The sequence below is a fragment of the Megascapheus bottae genome, chromosome 2 (genome assembly GCF_031878675.1).
Source record: "Megascapheus bottae isolate mThoBot1 chromosome 2, mThoBot2.hap1, whole genome shotgun sequence".
Lineage (NCBI taxonomy): Eukaryota > Metazoa > Chordata > Mammalia > Rodentia > Geomyidae > Megascapheus > Megascapheus bottae.
Genome location: NC_143510.1, coordinates 24,588,128 through 24,604,746, shown reverse-complemented (window position 1 = coordinate 24,604,746; position 16,619 = coordinate 24,588,128). Strand labels below are relative to the sequence as shown.

The window sequence follows — 16,619 nt, the reverse complement described above, 5'->3', positions numbered from 1 at the left end:
TAGATTATCCACTCTAAACTGACACAATTACTCAGCGAATCCATGGAGTAATGAATGAACAGCCATCAACAGATTCTGTTTAAACAACTGGTTTAGAAATAGTCTGCATGCAATGAAAGCCAGCAGGATATCAACTAGTATCTGACTGTAGATCATTCATTCACACAGGGACTTTTCCTGAAAGTATTCTTCATGTCTGAAGAATATAGGGGACACATTTCTGGCCTCGAACACAATAGAGCTGTAAATTCCCCTAACGCATCTAAACTATAGCAGAGGACTTGAGGTCTGCTAAAGGAATTGGGTGGTAAAAGGAACAGAGCACTTAATATAATCTTGGTAATAAGGACTGTGAGGCAGGGCAGAGTGAAGAGATAGAACAATGGTTCTTGAACTTCTATTCTTATCAGAATCCTGGGTATCTTTTAAAAATCAAGATTGCTTTTTTTAAAATTTTAAATGCTTTTTTATTATGGGGAGAATGTTTAGAGGGGTAACAGTTATATTCATCAGGTAGTAGGTGCATTTCTTCTCAAATATTCATATTCCTTCTCATGTTTTCGTCCCCGTTTCCCTCCCCCCTCCCAATCATCTTGTTTTCCCCCCTTCCCTTCCTTATTTCAAACAAACCAATAAACGTATTCTACACCTTATCCTCCCAGGTTTCTACTTCAGTGGGTCTTTAATGTGGTCTAAGAATTTTTAGATCAAAAACATTAGCAAATGATGCTTATGCTTTTGGTAGGAGGACAAAATTTGAAGAATCAGACAGGGAGGGGAAGATAATTGCTTTATTGGATGTAATGGTCAGAAGAAAAGAAAATACTCATTGTTGGAAACTCTAAACTGATGGAGAGAGCCTTGCTAGGATCTGGGAAGACAGCCTGATGTACAGAATCCAGTATGTACAAAGGCCCTGAGGAAGAATTGAACATATTGTGCTAGAATCATAAAAAGAATAATTTTCCTAGTGATTATCACTACAGTAACAAGCCATGACTATTGTCACTTGCACAGGATAAATATGAGTGACAAAATCATTCATAGATATGGTCTTCAGCATCTACTGGAAGCCAGCTTACAGATAAATCATTTTCCTGACAAAATTTAAAGTCAAAGTAACTAAGAGGGAAGGAAAAACAAGAGGAACCTTGAGAACTGAGAAATTTGGTTCAAAATAGTGTCCAAAAGTAAAGAAAAAAAATAGCTCTCCAGTAGCATTTCACGTGTGGAGATCTGCTGCCTTGAACTCTGACATCAGAAGCAATGTGACCTAAATTCACTCAATCCTTGTCTTTGGCTTGCTGGGAGGGGCAATGATTTTTTATTTGGGTGCAGCTTCTTTGACATTTGTGTTTCCCCAAATAAAACCCCATTTTTAAGAATGTTGGGAGATGTCTTTCATTGCTTTACTTCATTGGATCATCAGAATTTAATTTCCCGAGGAAGGAAAAACATCTGAACTGTCTGTGCCACTGAGGAGAACACTGAGGCACAGGAAAGCCAAACCTGGGCTTCTTTTCTTGTCAAACAGTTATTCCTCTAGTAGGAATCACTGTCCATGCCTCCACAGTACAGAGAAGCAGTGGGGTCGAGGATGGAGGGCCAGCCACCCAGTTCTCATCAGAACTTTCCTAAAGGAACTTCCATCCCAGAACACTGCCTGCCACTACTTGGTGCACTTGGTTTAAGCTTTTAGTCATCATCAATCTTTCATTGGGGTCCTCATTCCCAAAGAAGAACTTTTGTGAGAAGACAAGACAAACTACCAACCTCTACCGATTGTCCATGATCCAAGTATGTTGTCCAAAAGATGTCTTTCATTCATTTTTTTGGCAATGAAGATTTTCTTCAGTACAAAAGGTGATGAGGCTGGGTGCAGTGGCTCACACCTGTAATCCTAGCTACTCAGGAGGTTGAGATCTAATGATCGAGGTTCAAAGCCAGGCTGGGCACTAAAGTACATGAAACTCTTATCTCCAATTAACCACTAGAAAACTGGAAGTGGGGCTGTGCCTCAAGTGGTAAAGCACTAGCCTTGAGCTGAAGAGCTCAGGGACAGTGCCCAGGCCCAGATAGAGTTCAAGCCCCATGACTGACCAAAAATAAAAATAAATAAATAAGTGATGGGACAAAAGAGGGTTAACAAATGGGTCTGGGGATAATGGTAGGACTTCTCGAGAGAGGAAAAAGAATGGCCAACAGACACACAGAGACATGTTCAGCATCATTTCTTCTGGCCCATACTCCTTGGAATCTCAGTCATAGTAAAACCTTGTTTCAAATTTTTCACCAAAGTCTATACACAAAAATAAGAAGCATGACACACAGTAACAGGTGAGACACTTTCTGGAAGGGAAAGTTTTATGGTAAGTAGACCAACAGTTGGAATCAGGAACATTTTTTTTCCTAGTCAGAGATAAAGAGATTAAAGACAATTAACTACTGGGTACTAGAAGCTCATGCTTGTAGTCCTAGCTACTCAGGAGACTGAGATCTGAGGACAGTGGTTCAAAGCTAGCCTCCACAAGAAAGTCTGTCAGACTTAACTTCAATTAATCACAGAAAATGCCAGAAATGGTGCTGTGGCTCAAGTGGTAGAATTTGAGTGAAAGTGGCCCAGAGACAGTGCTTGGGTCCAGAGTTCAAGCCTCAGGACCGGGGGGAAAACAACAACAAAAAAAGAATTTTAGATGAGTTAAAAAATGGGTGGAAATCACAAAACATTACTTGAACTTACTGAGTCTCTGGTCATTAGTTAAATAAAGACAAGAGTAAGGATAAATTCAATCTATAGTTCATCCAACCAAAGAAGATGAAAATTATCTGGCATTTGACAAAAGAAAATGCTGTTAGAGTCATCACGAAAACAAAAGAGCTGCTTTCTTATCTTTCTAGAGAATGGAAATTAGGCCTATTTCCTTTTCTACCCCACAAGGGAAAAATAAAGCCAGATTATGGCTTAAAAAATTAATTCCCACATTTATATGTTGCTAAGAAAGCATAGAATTCACACTATAAAATATAGCTTTTTGTCTAATGGCTGAGGGGCTAGAATTGCACAGGTCTTATGAATGTAAGAAATGGATTTGTCGATTACTTGGTCCTATCCCTTCACTTTTTGTTGTTGTTGTTATGGGGCTTGAATTCTGGGGCTGGATGCTGTCCTCAGCTCAAGGCTAGAGCTCTACCACTGGAGCCACAGCGCCTCCTCCTCCCTTGTACTTTTTGATTCACTCAAGTGGACCAGGAAATAAATAATACGTTAAGAGCACACACATGACCACAAATTTGGCTCAGATCAAATTAGCACCAAATCCAGAATTAGCAGAGTTCTGGATGATTCAATTGACTCTTGTATTGGAAAAAAAAATCCAGGAATTTAGAAGTTGATATTGGAAAAAGGAACTCCAATATAGTTAGAAGGCAACATTTATAAACATATCTTTCTAAGAATGGAGTTGTTTCCTTTCAATATCACTGCTGAAAGTCAAAAGTCATCAATTGCAAAAGGAGTTTGTGTCAAGAAATTATTATTTCCACAAGTCTGACTTGGATGTATGTTAATCTTTCCTAAGGAGTCTTTCCCCTTTTCATACACTTGACATCTTGTTCAATAATACAGGCGTCTCTGCAAGGTAGTAGGTAGTTTACACTATGCAGAAATTTATGAATACTTGTGTGATTAGGGAAAGAAAAAAATGACCTTTCAAGACAAAGTTTCATCTTTGTCATTTTTCTTAAGCTTTTGGGGGCCAGACATTACTATTTCCCCAAAATAATAACGGAGGACATCATTCATGGCAGGTAGGGTATACCATATTATCCGACATTGTCACAGGTTCTTCGCCCCTCTCTACCTGTCAGGTAGGTGTGATTCATTTCTCCATTTTCACATTGAAGCAATTGAGGCTTGGAGAAGCTAACTAAGCTTTAAAAAAAATTCAAACAACAAACCTTGGAATCCAAACAGATTATCTTAATCAGATATTATCCATCAGAGCCCCAATGAACATATTTTCACTCTGTCAATAAAAATGGAAACAAGCTTTTCTTGTACTAACTTGAGGTTCAGTTTTCTTTAAATGTATCATTTGTGGATGTTCAAAATACATTTGGCAGAGGTTGGAAAAGATCTCTGACTAGTACTTCTCATAATACTTTGTTAACCACGGGTGAGGTTTTATTATAAAAGAAAACTATATTAAAGAAAAATAGGAGACCTACATTATCCTCAAATTGAGATTTCACTCAAAATGACAAAAGCAAGTAAATCAGAACTTAGGGACTATTGTTCCAAATATGACTGATTCCGGGATTTTAAGAATCTAAGTATAACCATAATCACAAATATCATCCCTGGGCTGGGAGTTTGGCCTAGTGGTAGAGTGCTTGCCTAGCATGCATGAAGACCTTGGTTCAATTCCTCGGTACCACATACATAGAAAAGCCGGAAGTGGTGCTGCTGCTCACGTGGTAGAGTGCTAGCCTTGAAGTAAAAGCCCAAGGACAATGCTCAGGCCCTGAGTTCAAGCCCCGGGACTGGCAAAAAAAATCTTCCACAAATGTCATATCATATATGTTATATATATATATATAATATATATACAGAATTAGCACTTACTCCCTGAAAACAAGTAACATTCACTTTATTCCTAAGCAGAAAGCATATCTCCACTAAAATTTTTCTTAATTGCACTTCCATTTTTTATGTATTAGCTCATTTTCCATTGCTATAGCAAAATTCTCAAGGCTGTGTGGTTTGCAAAGTAAAGATATGCATTTAATTGATGCAGCCTCTGGTGAGGTCAGTTAGTTTCATTCCATCATGACAGGTGATATATTCCAGCATAGTGGGAGAATATAGACAAGAGATAGCCCACATGGAAGACTGAAAGTAGATGGAGTTTCCAAGATTGCAGTGATGATCTTGCTCTTCCAGTACCTATAATAGCTTGCTCTTGACAGAACCCTTTAAGAACTACATGAATCTTTCCTCAAGGTGTCCCTCCAATGATTTATTTAGCTCCCTCCAAGTTACCTCTTCTCCTTAAAGGTTCTATCACCTCATAATACCACCACACTGAGGACCAAGCTTCGAACACATGGCATGCTGGAAGGACAAACCACATCCAAACCATATTAGGTGCACAGGAGTGTGATTTTAAAACACACATTTAATTGACATATTTTGGGAAGATACTTCTTGACAACTAGAATTCTTCTGTGATTGGCAACTTAGCAACATACTGTACTTTTATGTGCTCATAATGAACATATTATTAGAGTACAGTTAGCAATTAATTGATTCATCTTAACTCTATTACCCAAATGGCTAAAAACTAAGATTTAACTTAAAAATGTTTCAGCATTCTTGCCACCATTTTCCTCGTTCACCTTTTCTTTGATGTACTAAATGTAACATCAGAATTTTCATTTTTTCATTCCTCTGTTTTGTGTTTGTGCCTGGACTGTGGCTTGAACTAAGGGCCTGTGCATTGTTCATTAGATTTTTTTTCAAGGTGCTCTACCACTTGATCCACAGCTCCATTTCCAGCTTTTTGCTAGTTAGAGAAACAAATTTTGTGGACTTTCTTACATGGGCTGGCTTTAAACAGTAATCCTCAGTTTTCAACCACTTTTAGTAGCTAGAATTATTGAAGCAAGCTACTAGCATCTGTCTTAAATCGCCTTTTTATAGCATGTGTATTTATTTATGAGAGCTGAAAGTAGAACCCATAACAAATTGATACATAAAACAATGTTGTATTGAATATTTAACATTGGGAAGATTTTATACTTGTAATGCTGAATAATACTCTAGTTAGACTCCATGTGATCTTGAATATTTTATTTATGATAGCTATAAGAATGAGCTATAGTCACCAAGTGCTAATTGATTGTCTTTTAGTTGCTTATAATTATGCTAGCATCTCACTACTACTGTTAATAGAATTATTATACAGACTCATCAATTACTTATTCAATTATTGCATATTAAGTATGTATTTTCTAACATTTAGAATGATGAATGGCCAGCAGTTCCACTCCTAAGCAGATTTCCAAGAGACATAAATATCCAAGAAGAAACTGTTCGATAATGTTAATAGCTGCTTGATATTTTTTTCCATTCCCAAGCTGGAAACACCAAATGCCCAGGCAGTGGAGAAAAAAATAAATTGCCACATATTTATACAGGGGACTGTAAAACTGAAATTTAAAGTAGGGCAACTTTCTAACCTCCACAACAAAGTGAATTTAGCTCAAAAGCCACTACACTGACTGACAGAAAATCATTTACAAGAAAGAGCATGTGCTGTTGTTCCAGTCACACAAAATTAGCCATGGGGATAGAATTCAAAATGGTGGCTACCTATGAAAGGAAGAGGGAGGGCTCTTGAGAGATACATGATCAATTTCTATAATGCTGGGAATATTTTTTATCTTTTTCTGGGTAGTAATTAAATAGTGGCATAAAGGTATAGAATTTATCAAACTGAATAGATAGGATTTATCTATATTATCATATGTAAATTACAAATCAATTTAAAAATGATCACTGTGAACTTTGCTTTAACACATTTTGTATTGGATCTGCGTCTGCACTGATGCACCTAGGACTATTTCATTATTTTAACTGCATCTATTTAGAGAAAGATGATTTATGCTGTGATGAAGCTTGGCCCAATGACAGGTATATTAAGATAACACTACTGTGAATGCAATGAATAAACTCTCACTTTTCAGTGACTTTAACACAAAAGGTGTTGTTTATTCAATCTCAGTAACAGTTCAGTTGGAGAACCTACTTCTCTACCACATGGTAATTAGGGAACCCAGGCTTCTTTCAGCTTAGCATTTACTAGTTCCTGTCCAACCATCTTGGCACCTTCTAGCTCCAGTGGAAAAACAAAGGAAGGGAGTGGTATTCTCTGCCCACCATTCACAGTGTCCCAAGACCCAGCAGTCCCTTAAGTGAAGACTGAGAGAGAGGCACCTGAACTGCCACTTTCTGGCCTCATAACTCTGTCTCTTGCACACATAACCAACTTTGTCTTTTGAACTTGCATTTTACAGAGGATGTCTGCTGAGACAATGGAGCATGTGTATGAACATAAGAAACACACGCAAACATGCATGGCCACTGACACGCATAACATTCTTGATGTCCTACTAACATAGAAATCTGAAGGTGCTCCAGTGGATGAGACATGAGCAAACTCAAAGTCAGTGTGAGGTAGGCAAATTTCATCAACATTTGGGAGAGAGGGACTCTCTTTCTATGCTTTCCATTCTACCCTGAAATAACTTTGAACCCAGAAGGAGGATGACTGAGGAAGCTTTTTATTCCCTTTGCAGTCCCATTGCCTCACTGTATTTGCTACCCACTTAGCCTGAAAATGATGACCTAGAAGGAAAGGGAAGATAAGACAGCTCCCAGTTCCTTTTCCTTTCACTTCTCTCTCACACATCAGTGGGCCAAAGGCAGAGTTTTGGCACACAGAACTGGCACGCATTAAGAAGTGAAACAAAAACAGTTTTGTTCCATGTTGCACTGTTCTGGTAAGGACAAAACGCACAGGCATACATAAGCTACAAAATTCAAACTGTAATTTCATTGATTTTTGTATATAAGCAAGAGGCTTTTTATATTTGCAGTTAAAACTGGCATTGCACAATATAAAGAGGAATGGTGCCTGTCATTTAAAACGTTTATTTTTCTTTACTGAGAACGAGTCTAAATAGCAAATAAAGGATGTCATAACAATTCCAAAGAAAGAAGTGGAAATGAGGGGGGGGAATCAAGATGAGGGGAGAGGCTGGGGGAGGGGATGGGGGAGGGAAATGGGGACAAAAACATGAGAAGGGGTATCAATGTGTGAGAAGTAATGCACCTTCTATCTGGCTATTATAACTGTAACCCCTCTATTAATTACAATAAAAATAAAATTAAAAAAAGAATGAAGAAAATAGTTCCCTTTTCCCTGATATTTTGCCTAACAGGCCCCACACTTTTACTAAGACCAGCAAATAATATTGTTGTTTCTGCATGCCCTCTCTCTGTGCAGAAAGTGGCTGCATGGAACATTTGGAAGCAGCCAAAGTCTCAACCGATTCATCCATTTTTCCTGAACCTGTCTTTGTCCTCTACATCACTGGTTCCTGCATTTATAGATTCAACAACCACAGACTAAAGATACACTGGAGAAAAATGCATTTCTATTAAATATGGAGTTTTCTGTGTTGTCATTATTCCTTTAGCAATTACAGCATGACAACTGCATGGTATTTACATTGCCTAAGTTATTACAAGTAATCTAAGGATGAGATAAAATATATGGGAGGACGTGTGTAGACTATAAGAAATTATATGAGGCTTAACTAAGGGTCACTAGAAAGATTCTAGAACCAATGCTCAAGGATTTCCGAATGACTATAATTTATATCTTTCCCTTTCGACTGCTAACCTTCAAATAGTTCATTTGGAGTCTGTTAGTATCTTTAAGAATCTCTCTCTCCTAAAGATTGATGCAGGGTTTATACTCATATCAAATTGCTGTGGAAGAGAGGCACTGGGCCCTTCATAGAAAAAATGATGAACTGTCACTGCACAGACTGGGTATCTCCAGGGCTAGCTCATTTGGCTGTACAATCAGCCTAAGAAGTGTTGAATAAATGAAAGGATACCAATGTTTTCAGTAAACCCAATGTTATTTCAGTCCCTCCACTCCTTTCAGTCCTTAACAAAGTCATGTTCAAGTCCATCTTACATTCACATCTTAGAACTGTCTCTTTCACATCTCTAACTCCCTAACCACATATATCAAGCCATATATTAATTAGCTTTTTTACCTAGTAAATTCAGCTTTATTTCTCCAGTTAGACTGAAAACAAGGACCCAGTAGAGCACGAGCAGGGTTATAGGTAAGGTACTAACCTTAGACATATAGCATTTGCTAAAACACAGTGAGTGGCCAAAAAGCTCATAAGCAAGGGTGATATTTAAATGTAATTTTTATTGTAACTAATAGAAGGGTTACAGTTATAGTCACCAGATAGAAGGTGCATTACTTCTTACACATTGATACCCCTTCTCATGTTTTTGTCTCCATTTCCCTCCCCCCACTCCCTCTCCTCATCTTGTTTTCCCCTTCCCTTCCTATTTCAAATAAACAAATAATCTTATATAAGATACTGTAACAATATGAGAATAACCAAGGGACAACAAAAGAGATGAGAAGCAATCACACATTACATGACTCGTTTCCATATCCTGGAGGTCCTTTCATTTAGTCACATCCTATATGGCCTTATGTCTCTAGGTTTTGAGCTATTGTGATCCTCTGCTTGGAGAGTCCAAGGTTTATACTAATTATTACAAATGAGTGGAACCATTGAGACTATATTCCTTCAGGTCTGGCTTACTTCACTTAATATGCTTTTTTCTATGTCTTTCCATTTCCTTACAAATGTCATTTTTTCTTATGGCAGCAGAGAATTCCATTGTGTATAAATACAAAATCTTGAGGGGCATCTGGATTGGTTCCATATCTTTGCTATGGTAAATTAAATGTAATTTTTTTTGTGGACATGGAGCTTGAACTCTGGGGCTGGGCGCTGTCCCTGAGATCTTCAGTTTAAGGCTTGCACTCTACCACTTGAGCCACAGCGCCACTTCCAGTTTTCTGGTAGTTGATTGAAGATAAGAGTCTCATGGACTTTTGTGCCCAGGCTGGCTTTGAACTGCAATTCTCAGATCTCAGCCTCCTGAATAGCTGGGATTACAGGCACAAGCCATGGGTACCTGGCTTAAAATGCAATACTTAAAATAAAAATACAATTAAACATCCATGATAAACCATCTCTCAAAATATTAACTAAAGATTAGTTCAGACTGGTTTCACTTTAGACTAAGCTTAGTCCTCTGAGTCCCCGGGTTCTATTTATTTTCTTACCCCAATCGCTGAAGCAATGCCTATGAATGGATCACTTGTTTCAAAGGAGTCATCCAGTTGAAATGATTAGATTTTGATTATGAAGATGGCTAAAGGGGATGACTATGTGTCCCGAAAAACAACTCTGATGAGTCCTCTCAATTTAGTTGTACTGGTAGGTTTGAATAATACCTTCCACCTTCAGTCTGTCACCCATCATTCAACCTCCCACCTCACCTTTTCTGGTGTAAAACCAGACAAATAGCTGTCATGTTCCATTGCTAATCCTTTACCACCATACATCCTAGAACACTGCTCTCAGAGGACCTGTTCAAATGAATCTAACCAGTTCATGTTGTTTCAATATGCTTGCTATATAACAATGTTACAACCACAGCCTCACCAATGATTTGAATAATGCTACTATGATTTATTGAGCACTTCAACTGACTCTTTATTGTCAGAAGTTTCCAGGCAAAATGAGATCAGAACAACAAAGCCATTTGAACAAAGAAAAACAACCATGTTTCTGTACTTCATTTTGTTTGTATGCTTCCTTTTAAAGAAAGATGTAGAAAAAAATAGCTGCAAGTTATATATTCATGAAGAGGAAATAAGCAAAAAAACCAATATTCATCATGTTTTCGGTCTTACTATCCATCTTGGGAACCCAGATTTGCATCCCCTTATCACCCCTTACCACAAAATTGTTCACAAGGCTCCTAGACCCTTGCAAAGACCTGTAAACTCTGATGGCCTATCTGAGCCAGGCTTTTGTAGTGACCAGCTTTCAGCCACAGTTAGCCACCAGGGGGCTGCCTGTGTAGAAGGCAGAGTGGTGGAGACTACAGCTCTCCTCCAAACCAACCCAAACATCCCAGGGCAGCTCTGGAGCAAAGCCCAGAAACTTCCCCACAGAGAACAACTCCTACTATAGAAGCCCACCACTTCTATGGTGCAACCTTCTAAGGGCAAAGAATAAAGCATAAATTTGCAAATGGCCCATAGGAAATGAAGTCTACAGAGCCTGTTGAGGGACAGAAGGTTTCCTTTTCACTTGCCCAGCCAAACCTTGGGGTGGTGTGTGTGTGGGGGGGGTATATCTTTTTCTTTCTTTCTTAAAACACAGGGAAACCCTGGTCTTCTAGCTTCAGAATTCTTGGTAGTTCTGGTTAATGCTGTTAGCAAGAGGGTGGAGCTGCCTTACTCAAGAGAAGCTGGAATATGACACATGTCACCAGCTGGACAGCTAGAAAATTCTGTAATTAAAAAAAGAAATCTTGTGTACATTACTCCCACAGTGAGTGGAAGATGCAAATCATCTTAGCTCAGTCACACTGGGTTACATCCATAAATGCGTACATGGAATGATGAATTAGAAAGTCGTGTTTGTCATTACTTATAAGAAAGTAGTGTATTCTGTTGTCAGAATAGTTCTGTTGCGCTGTAATTTCTTATTGGCTGAATGTTAGCTGGCCGGGCACACATAGTTTTCTCAAGAAATAGTGCAGGACGTAAGTCACCAGATTTCCATTTTGCCTTTGAGATTTCAGGAACAGGGACCTGTATTTATATATTTACCAGACCAGAAAACTTCAAGTGTATAAGTTACTTATGTCTTGTAGATTTTCTTTTGTCAGTCGTGGGCTTGAGCTCTGGGCCTGAGCACTGTCCCTGGACTTTCTCAAGGTTAGAGCTCTACCACTTGAGCCTCAGCACCATTTCTGGCTTCTTATTCTATGTATGTGGTACCGAGAAATCGAACCCGGGTCTTCGTGCCAGCTAGGCAAGCACTCTACCACTAGGCCAAACTCCTGGCCCCTGTCTTCTAGATTTTTATTTGCATATTTCCAAAGTAAAAAAAAAAAAAAACTTCATGAGGCCTCTCTTTACAAGTGACCTGAGGAGTCTCCACCCTGCACATACATAACTACCCCCAGGATGCAAATAACGGGGTGCCCTCCAGGAGAGGCAAGAAACCTTTTTCCAAATTCCCATTTGTTCCAGGGTTAGCAACCACGACATGAGAACTTCCAGGTGCTTGGGCCAGCGAGAGGGGCCACAAGAGGAGTGGAGCCAGCGCCCAGATGTTCAGACATGAGCACGCTGCTCCACAAGTGGTTTTGGGGAGGCAGAAGGAGGAGGCCCAGCCAAGAAGGCCCGGCTCCTGGGAGTTCCCCCTCCCCCATCACTCAGCACCCCGGTTCCTGCCTCTTCTCCAACGACAGGAATGGACGCCCCAACTCCAACCTCCGTGCACCTGCACTCGGGTGGTGGACAGAGGCGCCAGTCTGGGCAGGCGTGCGGGGTGGAGGGCACGGTGGGGCCGGGTGGAGGGAGAGCGCTGGCACGTTGGGAGGCAGGTGCGCAGGCGGCCTGCCCCGTGCGGCAAGGGGCGAGGACCCCGGGGGCGGCTGGGGGGGGGGGTCGGCACAGGTGGCGCCAGGAAGGCAGGTGCGCGGGCGGCGGGTCGGAGGCGGCGTGGGGCGAGCGCGTGGGGCTAGGGCGCGGGGTCAGCACAGGTGGCGCGGGCAGAGCGCCGGAGCGCCGTCCGCGAGCAGGACGACCAGAGAACGTCAGCGCCCGCTGGGCTTCCCCGGGCGGCGGCGGCGGCGGCGGGGTGCGCGGCCAGGAGGCCATTTCCTCGCTGCGCCCCTGGCGGAGCCGGGTTTGCCTGCTCTTGGCCGCCGCCGCCACCGTCGTCGCGAGAGTCGGCCCGCCAAGAGAACTGGAGGGGAAACCAGGTCACCGGTTGGCACCGCCGGCGCAGAGCAGGGGCGGCCCCGGGGAGGGGGGCCCTCCGGAGTAAGGTAGCGCGCCGGGCGCGGGCCGGGCGCGCGGGGGGCGCGGGGAGGCGGGGACTCGGGGCCCCGGGACTCCACTCGCTTCCTCCGCGCGGGGGAAAGTGGAGTGGCCGGGGCGGGCGGGAGCGGGCCTGGCTCGGACTCCCGGCTGGGCTCCGGGAGTTGACATTGGGTCGGAGAGTAGAGGCGGGCGCTGCCCGGGACCCCGCCGGCGGGCGGAGGGGGCGGGGGAGGAGGGTGGAGACTGCGGGGTTTGGCCAAGGAAGGCGCACATCCTAGGGCGGGCGGGCGGCCGTGACGCGGCGGGGATTAACTTTACATGAATAATGTGAGTGCGCGCCGAGAGGAGACCTTGGGCTCCGGGCTCGGGCCAGCGCCCGCAGGCTGCGTTCCCCGGGCGCGGGCGCCCGACCCGACCGGCTCCAGGGCGCTGGTAATTGGGTGAGAAGAAGGCGGGCGGGCGCGGGAGGCACAGAGGGTTGGGGAAGGCGGAGGGGGGGGAGGGACAGGCAGGGATAAACGGGGCGCCCCGTCCGTGGCAACTGTCCAGCAGGGTGGGCGGGATAGGGACGCGTGTCGCGGGGTGGCGGGCGGCGGCGCCGGACGCGCGTGGGCGGCGGGGGTGTCACCTCCGTACCTGTGTGCGCGCGTGGGGTGCTGCGCGCCCCGTATCTGGGAGAAGGCACCCGCTCGTGCCGTGACGGCTGGGAAGCCTGGCCTGGGGGCAGTCCCTGGGGCCGGCTGACCGCGGGGTGTGTGTGGGGGGGGGCCCTGATCTCACCCCCCACCCCCTCTTCCCCAAGCTCCGAGCGCCGTGCATGGCGCGGTGCCTCCTACCCCCGAGCCGCCTTGGTTGTTGACAGGCTCCTTGGGAAATGGAGTTTGGCATCCTCCGCGCCCGCCGCGGAACCCAGTGGAAGTTTCCATGAGAAGGAAGTTGTGTGACCCGAGGGGGGTTCGGAAAAGGTTGGCAGGCACGGCGGGGGTAGTTTAAAGGGACGGGGAGACTCTGGTCTCCGGTGTGCGCCCGCCGTGTCCTGGCCTCTCGTGGTGGTGGGAAGGGGGGGCTGCGGATTGGAAAGGAGAATGGGCCCCGAGGGTGTGCTGGGGGCTGCGGCTCTCCTTGAGGCAGCATCTTCCCGGGGTCCCCCTGCGATCCGCGAGCTGGGCACAGCCCCCCCTCCCGAACCAGCCCTCGGCCAGCACTCATCTGGGGGAATGTTGTCTTGTTTATTATTATTATTATTATTCCAAGTGTTTCTCGTCCTTCTTAGTTGGACTTGTCATTTTGGAGGACGATTTTTCCCAGTGGCCACAGTAGGATTATTATGCGAGCTAATTCTTAAGCCTTCTGATTTGTCCTATGGAGGGGTGGGTTGGGGTAAGAGTTGTTTTGTTTGTTTTAATTAAAGGCTAATTGTCTGGGATTTCCCCTCCCCACCACCAAGTGGGAAATTTTTAAAGGAGGGCCTAGCTTAGAAGCATTTATTAAATGAGTCAAAGAGAGTTTAAGTGAACAGCCAGGTTCAGACGACTCGTTCTTTCTCTCTTGATATATTGAGAAATTGCAACCATTCCAATGCGGTGTCTAGGCAGTGAATGAACTTGAAATTCTTACTCAGCTTGTTAATTGATCGTAGGTACCAGTGGGAATCAGTTTTAAAAACAAAAACAAAAACGAATATGAAGCTGGAGAAATTAACGATTCCATTAAGTGTATGGACACAAAACCTGCAGTTTCTTTAGTGATAAATGTTAGGTAACTTAGACCTGTTGGGCAACATCTCTTCACGATTTGGCCTTTGGTTCCTCTCGCTTGTGTATACTGTAATGAGATGTTTCATACATTGTGTTGCAAAGGAATTTTAAAAAATGTGTTTCAGTGAGAAACGTTCCATGATTCATTTTGAATATTCATGATAACTGATCTGGCTCCCTAATACACTTCTGTTAATTATTTCTAGTTCTGATAAGACTAAGCCCAGGATACACTAATGGAAAAAACATGTTTCAGTGAGAAATATTTTGAGCAGAGGATGACTTTTTAAGATGTTTTCATGACACTTGCTTGTGTTTCATCTGGTTCAAAGAGCTATTTGATCAGAAGTGATTTGTTTGGTGTTACTTTATGTGATTGGTTTTAGTGGTCACCTGTTTATTATTCGTGCATCTTAAACAGGTCCATCACAACAGATTTTTGGTTAATTTTGAGAGGTTTCTTGTGTACTAGAAGGGGAAACATCTGATAGTAAATACAGTTTGGCTTTGTTTTATGAATAAAAGTAGATGATGTTGAATATAACTCAGAAACAAAATTGTTCATTTTTTTCCTTTTACATGAAACAATTCCTGCTGGTATTACAATGCAAAGACACAATTTTGTTAATATTGGGAGATTGTTACATAAAGTTGCTGATTTTATGAAGAGAAATAAAATCTCCATCTCCTATCTTTTAGGGTTTTCTCTTTTTCTTTTTGTAGCAGATTCTGATGAATTAATAGAATTTTCTTTTAATGGAGAATCTTCAAGAAAAAGACAAGTTAAAATCTCAAGAAGAAAGTTGAAGATTTTACCTGAGGTTGTTGGAATCTTGTGGAGCCACTAGTGCATTTGTGTGTTTCTTTTTTTAGTAAGCTCATCTTTTTGATGGAAATCAGAGTAAAGGTGATTGGTTTCTTTACCTCCTTCTCATTCTAGTGTAAGACGATATGTCACCTTCTTAGAAAGGCCTTCCCTGACCACTGGAGCAAGGGCTGTCCCTTATTCTTTTTTTCAGAAAGGCCACACTGGTTTTTGTTTGCTTGTTTGTCCATCTCCATTCCTATTTGCAATCGGAATTGTTCTTTTGACTTGGCAATCGTTCATTACCTTGACAATCCCCTGTATTAGAAAATGAAGTCAGTGAAAGCTGGAATCTTGACTGACTCCTTAACTGATGATTCCTGGCATGTCAAGTTCTTGGTGCACAGCAGGTGTTTCTGCTAGGTATGTTGAACACATTAATAGCTGTATCCAAACATGGTGCTCTTCAAAACTCCTGAGCATCATTAGCCAATTGGTTCTGACAGCATTTTCAGCATGTGTGTGCATGCATAAAACCCCATGTATGTAGCTCAAAATCACTGCTCCTTCTCTCACTGTCTGTCTCTCATCTCTTTTACTCACAAATTCAGCGATGGGCTCACCATTCCGAGTAGTGACAATGAAGAGGGACACTTCTCCAAGTTCCTTTTGGAATATTTTTCACGAATACATGGAAATCCTCAACAATAGAATTGTTATATGTGTCCACTTGATTGCCTGAAGACGTTGACCTTAACCTCTCTGAATTTCAGTAGAATCTTTATTTGTTCCAGAGGCATTGTCAGTACTAAGAGTGAAATTCCACAGACCAGACATCATTGGGAGATAGCAAAGACTTCTCACTCAGCAGGTCTTGGCAGTTGCTCTGGCCTTGGCAGTCCTAAAGAGATCAAGGGCATGCAATGGTTGAGTTGAGGCTGTAAAAATGGTGGTTGTAGGAGGCAAACATGGGCCTGGCAGGATCTAAAATTAGACAGACATAGTTCTTGAGGGTATATTTGAGAATAACCTGAAAGTTACCCTATGTTGTAAGAGAAGCCAGACAACCTTTACTCTTTCTCCTTAAGTTATACTTTCATAGACACGTTTTGGATCAGATGATTGTGAGACATACTGCATTTTCTGAGGTTTTAGGTCACCAGAGTATGTTACCTAAGAGATCATCTTCAAATTATTGTTCATGATAAATTTTGACAATTGAAAAATGAAAGATTATACTTGATATTTATGACAAATTTTGTTTTGTTTAGAGAGATAACCTTCAGTATTGTCTAAGTAAATGCAATGTAAAAACTT

General features: G+C 42.4%; 1 protein-coding gene across 6 annotated transcripts in view; it reads left to right on the top strand.

The window, feature by feature from the left end:
* Positions 1–12,668: 12,668 nt before the first annotated feature.
* The window catches only part of Thrb (thyroid hormone receptor beta), a 349,517-nt gene continuing 345,566 nt past the window's right edge, over positions 12,669–16,619 (top strand). For 3 of the 6 annotated variants that reach the window (XM_090322256.1, XM_090322295.1, XM_090322263.1), the window contains exon 1: positions 13,060–13,172. The gene's annotated coding sequence lies outside the window, so the exon portion shown is untranslated. Of the gene's footprint in view, positions 12,746–13,059; positions 13,181–16,619 lie in introns of those variants that run through there. The other 3 variants (XM_090322288.1, XM_090322280.1, XM_090322271.1) reach the window with 3 other exon arrangements.